Genomic DNA, 7275 nt, shown 5'->3' with positions numbered 1-7275 from the left:
CATAGCAATTCGCATGGTGCAACACATGTTGTTATATGAGGAGTTGTGCGGTATTTTGCTAAGAACCTGCTTACTCTTTCTCTGAGAGAAAATTTGTTACCGGTACTCATTTTTACCATAGCGGTTTTGAATATGCCTACTGCTCTTTCAGCCAAACCATTCCCAGCAGGATGATAGGGTGATATGGTTATATGCTCAATACCATTTGCTACACAAAACAGCTTAAACTCATGAGCAGTGAAACTAGGCCCATTATCTGAAATAATTTGATCTGGTAATCCATGAGTTGAAAATTTCCTTAAGTTCAATAATGGTATCATTTGCAGTGATTGTGTTCATGATTTTAACTTCTAACCACTTAGAATGTGAATCAATAACAATTAAGAACATTTTGTTCATGAAGGGTCCTGCGAAATCTATATGTATACGTTTCCATGGTTTGATTGGCCAGTCACAGTTTTGCAAAGGTGCTGTAGCTGGTTGATTTGAATGTTGTGCACAGCTTGAACAAAGCTTTACATATTTTTCAATATCAGCATCCATATGTGGCCACCAGAACCACGATCGTGCAAGACTTTTCATTTTGGAAGAACCAAGATGAGTATCATGTAAAGTTCTTAAAACTTCTTTTTGTAACATTTTGGGGATAATAATTCTTGATCCCCATAGTATACATCCATCTTCTAGACTTGACTCTGTTTTTCTTACTTTATATGGCCTTAAGTCATCATTCACTGACTCTTCAGGCCAACCATTCTTACAGTACTCATATACTTTTATTAAGCACTCATCTTTTTGTGTTTCTCTCTTAACATCATTCACATTTATATTGGAGTTATCCATGATAGTGAAAAGAACAAATACATCTTCTGGTACATAACTAAGGCTTTGGTTTTTTAAAGGTAATCGACTAAGACTATCTGCACTATTCTCAGATCCAGGTTTGTATTTCAATTCATAATTGTATGCAGTTAGTGTGATAGCCCATCTTTGAATCCTTGGTGAGGCATGCTCAGGTAGGGGTTTGTTTTCCCCAAACAAACCTAGCAATGGTTTATGATCTGTATAGATGGTGAATTCTTAACCAAACAGAAACTTGTGAAATTTCTTAACACCAAAAATGATGCCTAAGCCTTCCCTATCTAACTGAGAATAATTTTTCTCAGCCTGGTTCAAAGATCTACTGGCAAAAGCAATGGGTCTGTCACCCTTTTTATCTATGTGGGATAAGACTGCTCTTACACCATCAGGTGAAGCATCACATGTTAAGATAAGTCTTTTCCCTGGGTCATAGTGAGTTAGTAAGGTGTCAGAAGACAAAGCTTCTTTTGCTGCATTAAAAGCAGCATCTTGTTGTTTACCCCAGTGCCAAGTTGCATTTTTCTGCAGCAGCTTGTACAGTGGTGATAGTTTACCAGACAGATTTCCTATGAACTTTGCATAGTAATTTATCAAGCCCAAAAAAGCTCTTAGTTGTTGGGTATTTTCAGGTTTGGGTGCTTCTTTAATGGCTTTTGTTTTCTCAGGTTGAGGTCTGAGACCTTGCTTGCTTAAAATGTAACCAAGAAAACTAATTTCTGTCAGCATGAATTGACATTTATCTTTGTTTATCTTTAATCCTTTTTCACCAACTATTTTCAAGACTTTATCAAGTGTTTTAAGATGTTCAGTGTCATTCTTACCAGTTATGTACACATTGTCACAGTAAACACAAACATTTGGAATATCCTTAAAAATACTGTCCATGACAGCCTGGAAAATTCCAGGGCTAGATGATATACCAAAACATAGTCTTTCATATTGGTAGAGTCCTTTATGTGTGTTTATTGTCGTATAGACTTTTGAATCTGGATGCAGTTCTAGTTGAGTGTAAGCGTGACTAAAGTCCAATTCAGTGAATGTGTCTCCTCCTGCCAAATTCAAAGAAATTTCCTCAATGTTAGGAATAGGGTACCTATTTAGCTCTATTTGCTTATTCAGTGTGGCTTTATAGTCTCCACAAATTCTTACAGAACCATCCTTCTTTAACACTGGCACAATGGACGTTGCCCAATCGGAATAGTCTACCTTCTTTATGATGTCATTAGATTCCAATCTACTTAGCTCATTTTCAATTTTATCCCTCATTGCATAAGGTGGAACTCTAGCTTTGCAGTATCTTGGATTTGTGTCTTTAATGCTTATCTTCAATGTCCTATCATTTAGTAATCCTGAACTACCAAAAAAACTTTCATTTTCAGATATAACTTTATCTATTGAAGTAAAACTAGATTCTCTTGCTTTGTTCACTGAAAATATACTCTCCCAATTTAACTTAAGATCAACTAACCAGTTCCTACCTAGAAATGGTGGTCCATTTCCTTTAACCACAAGAAGAGGAAGTTTAACACTTTGACCATTATAGCTTACATGAACTATACACTCTCCTATCACAGGAACATTGTCACCAGTGTATGTTGTTAGACACTTGTGACATGGTTGTAGAGGCACTGATCCTCCCGTGACAGCGTTAAAGTCCTTCTTTGTGATGACTGTTAGAGATGCCCAAGTGTCAAGTTGGTAACTGATGCTCTTACCGTTGATATAAACTAGTACATTGATGGGAGCATGACTTATTGATTTCACAGAGAACAGGTTGAAATCCGGCTGCGAATCAGGAAGAGTGGTTCATTGGTTGGGTTAGGTAGTCTTGGTGAGAGTTAACATAGTGCTGCCTTTGGTTGCGGTACTGTCTTGACTGGCTAGATTTAGCAACAGACGAAGACTTTGCAAAGCAGGCATTGGCAATGTGACCTTGCTTACTGCACCTATAACAAGTTGCTGACTTGAACTTGCATCGATGAGATGCATGTGGACCTTTGCATCGATGACATTTTTGATCATTATTACTAGATTTAGATCTAGGATTTGAACGTGCAGGCTGTTTAGCATAAGTTGAAATGCTCTGATGGGATTGGTGTTTGTTGACTAACCTGCTGTTTACTGCATGGATCCCTGAGGGTGCTAGAGATCTCGCCGCATCGGATGACTGCTGGAATGAAGTTGCAAGTCGTATTGCTTTTTCTAATGTGAGATCTGACTCGAGCAGCAACTTTCTTTGAACATCAGGGCTGTTTACACCTGTCACAAACTTTTCACATAGTCTGTCAGACAGCGTGTCCCCGAATTCACAAAATTCACTTAAATGACGTAAAGCAGCGACATATTCTGATATTGAATCGTTTGGTTGACGAGTCCTACCGTCAAATCTAGCTCTACACAGGAACTTTGGTGGTACAGGCGCATGGTGGTCTGTTAGCAGTTTGCTCAGCTCGTTAAAGCTCTTGGTAGTTAGACTAGCTGGTGCGCATAAGTCCTTTAATAGCCTAAGTTATTGAGGCCCTATGACTGTTAACAAAACAGCTCTCTTTTTGGCTTCTATCGTCACGTCGTTAGCTTCAAGGTAAAAGCTTAACCTATCTAAATAATCATGAATGGTTTCATCATTCGAATCAAATTCTTTTATTTGGCCATACAGCGCCATTATCCTAGAAATACTTAGCCAATATGCTCTAGCAAGCTTTTTTTTAAAAGTAAGCATGTGCTCTTTTAAGTCGATTGATTTATCCTCGTCGCCAGTTGTGGTAGATTGGAAACACTGACGACAGAAACCATGCTGTTTGTATAGAGTACTTTATTGGGCCTCAGCTAACATGAAACCGGAACAGCAAGTCACAATAGATAAATACAATTGACATCACTCAATAACAACATTATAAATATAACTAATACAAGAAGAGTGAGTTCCCTTGACTTCACAAATCTCAATATATTACAATTGCAAAATCATGACATTAGTGAATCAATTATTTAGTAGGCCAATATTTTCTATATTAATTTAATTTTAATATTTAATACTTACTAAATTACTAGATCTGTACAAAATACATTTTATTTAAGATAATTTAGGCTATGGTACAGATGACAGTCCTAATACTTCAATTACATTGTTATTATGATTAGGGCCAAGTGAGAGGTAATTACTAATTAGACTTATGATGACTTATATTAGTCTAATAACTAATAGATTCATATTTAATAGCAGTAGATCTATAGGCTTAAAATAGTATTGTAAAAAAACTAAAGAATGCTTAATTTTTACAGTCCTCATATTACTTTTAGTTTCAGTAGGCTTATCTAGACTGTAGATTTAGATGTAGTAGCTTAGTAGTAGTCTAGTAGGCCTGTGATAGCGTAGGTAGTTATATTAGTATGTAAGTTAAACAAATATAACTAGGCTTAATAAGGCTACAATTTTAAATTGTAAAAATTACATGTAGCCTAATTAAAAGGTTAGAGACTAGTACATTAAATAATTTCCAAAATTTAAATTTAATCTAGATTAGTAGTCTAACAGTAATTTTAGGCCTCTTATAATAATAGTAAAAATTATTAAATAGAAGATTAGGCTTACTAGTACTAGTAAAGAGCTGTCTTATTTTAGTTCTACTTAATTAACTTAATATATGATTTAGTCTACTCTTAGTCTTATGTAGTTTTCTTTAGAACTTAAAATGCAGAATAGTTGATAAAGCCAAAAGGTGTCAATTGTCATAGATGGATTAACTTACTAATCAAATTAATATAATTATCCTAATATTTATTCTAGTATGTGCATGATTTATGATAGTTATAGTAGCCTAGTTTGGATATCAATTTTCAACTAATTCCTTTTCTTTTTTTTAAATTATATATACATGACTTTTGGACTCTTTTGAGGGCTATTGTATTTAATGACAAACTCCTTACATTAAAATATTAAAAGTAAACTATTATACCTATATTTTTAATGAATGGTAATGGTTAGATAGCCCATACAATCCAATACATAAATACACATCATTGCTTTATGATCTTTATAAGACAGACACATATTTTTATTTATAACATTAAGAGTTGAAAGTATGTAAACATAATGAGTTTAATATAACAGTTTATGAAATTTATTTATGTTTTTTTTAGATACTGTGGATCATACAACTGAAAACAGAGAAGACAAAAGTCAAGATGAAGTTCAATTAAAAAACTGATCCAAGGATACATGTTGGAGCCATGAAAACTTGTTCATATTGAACAACTATTTTTTTTATTTTAGTTCTAAATGAATATGGTAATTAAAAAAAGAAAATTATAAACTTTGTTATGTTTATTGTTTTCAGCACTGCTTGTGTGTGCTGGTGAATGCGGAAACTAATTATTGCTACCTTAATTCAATAAACTTAAACTGGTGAACTATAAATAGTTTTTAAAAATATGGTGCTGAAGTAGATTTCACCTAGTTTCTCCCTAGTAATAAATTGTATGGTCAGCAAAATGTCAAACAGCGTTTACTGTCCATAACCAGTCAGGTGCCAGTTAAAGCTGCTTTCAATTTGAATCAGAGACAACCTAAAGGATTGAAATTTCAACTCAAGAACTTTTGCTTTAGCAAATGTGTTCAGAAATATGTAGTCCCACTATAAGTCTTACATTTGCATTTATCTATTATAGCTGTAAAACATAATGATAAGGGAAGAATCAAGAATATGGGTTTTTGTCAATTCTAGCCATACCAGCATATAAATGTAGACCAGGCTTAGTGAAGCATTGCTGATAACTCACCATCAACCACAAATACAACAAACTATAATCACTGCCTGTTTCCTGGTAATGTGTTGTTATTGGCCATGCAAGTTTATGAACATGTTGTAATTGTTTATATATTACAAAAGAAAAAGACTGTTGCTGATCAGATGCATTCCAGATATTTGAGGAAAAGATGTTTTCTATAAGGATAAGCAGCTATAGCAAATGAGGTTAGGGGAAATATTGAGTTAAAATAAATTATTTAATAATTGCAATGACAGAGATATCATCACAACAACAAATGTAATTAGGTTTGTATGACTAATTAATGAATATCCTATAAATAATAGCAAAATGCTGTAGTGGTCGTCCATAAAAGACTTTGAGGCAGTGGCGGAACTAGAAAAAAATGGCCACCCTGCAAAAAAAATTTTTAGGCCCCCCATATATATATATATATATATATATATATATATATATATATATATATATATATATATATATATATATATATATATATATATATATATATATATATATATATATATATATACACACAAAATACGAACACAGCATAGGTTACTCATTGCTGGCCTGTTCGGGTTTAGAAAATAAAAACGTTTTTTTTTTCTATTAAAACAAATTACTACATATTTTCATGTGTAAGTGCGTTGGTGTGTTTTTAGAAAAACAGTTTTATTTTATTTGCTTTGGGTTCTTTTAACAAATCTATTTGGTCAAATGAATATAAAACATGAAATCTTTGTAGAAGTAATGGTGTCTCGTGTTATGATTATTTTTGGTTTATTTTTTATTTATATTATTAATTTTAAATATATTTCCTTTTTATACAAGGTCATTCTTTAGTAAGTACTTTATGAAAAAATATTTAGTAACAGAAGTAATTGCTTTTTAATTTGTTTAGTACAAATCTATTAAAAGGAGCTTATGAGCACCCCAATTTGACTATTTAAAAAAGGGAAATAAGTCATGGAAGTGGTTTGAACGTTTGCTTATCTTTGTTAGGTTTAATTGTAGAAGAGAGAGGACTTGGCTCTCACAGTTGTTTAAAAAGAAAGGGAAAAAGAATATACAAGAGCGTGGTGATGGCGTCTATAGAATAAAGATAATCAAACCGCAGCTATGGTAATCGTTTTACAAAACAAACATCAAGTAAAAATTGCAAGAAAATTAGATTTTTTTAACTATTAGGGTCGGCCGTGGGCCCCTAAATTGTGAGGGCCCCCCCGCATTGCGGGGTCTGGCGGCACTGTAGTTCCGCCCCTGCTTTGAGGTGGTGTGGGAGATTTGGACCTTTGTGTCAAGGAGAGGGGGGTTCAGAAAATAAGATGACACTTTTCAATGTTCAACAAACATTCATTTTCAGAAACTGAATTTAAACCTTTATTTGCATCATTAAAAGTCGTTTTATAAATTGTTATAAAATAATTAGGCCAATAGGCCTACATTGAATGTTGGAAAACCCATAGGTCTATATATTTTATGAAAATCGCTGCAATAGGGGGGGGGGGGTTGGCTTAGGTTTACTTTTTTGGGGAAGGGGGAGGTCTGGCATCGATGTGACATCGTTAAAAGATGACCCCATAGTCAGAGGTCGATCTAAGTTGATTAGGTGTATATTAAAATGTTGATATTAATTACGCTTTACTT

The sequence above is a fragment of the Physella acuta genome, unplaced genomic scaffold, assembly GCF_028476545.2.
Source record: "Physella acuta isolate Inbredline_101_S28 unplaced genomic scaffold, ASM2847654v3 ptg001415l, whole genome shotgun sequence".
Classification (NCBI taxonomy): Eukaryota; Metazoa; Mollusca; class Gastropoda; family Physidae; genus Physella; species Physella acuta.
The sequence above is the reverse complement of the archived record's forward strand: the minus strand, read 5'-3'. Positions refer to the sequence as shown.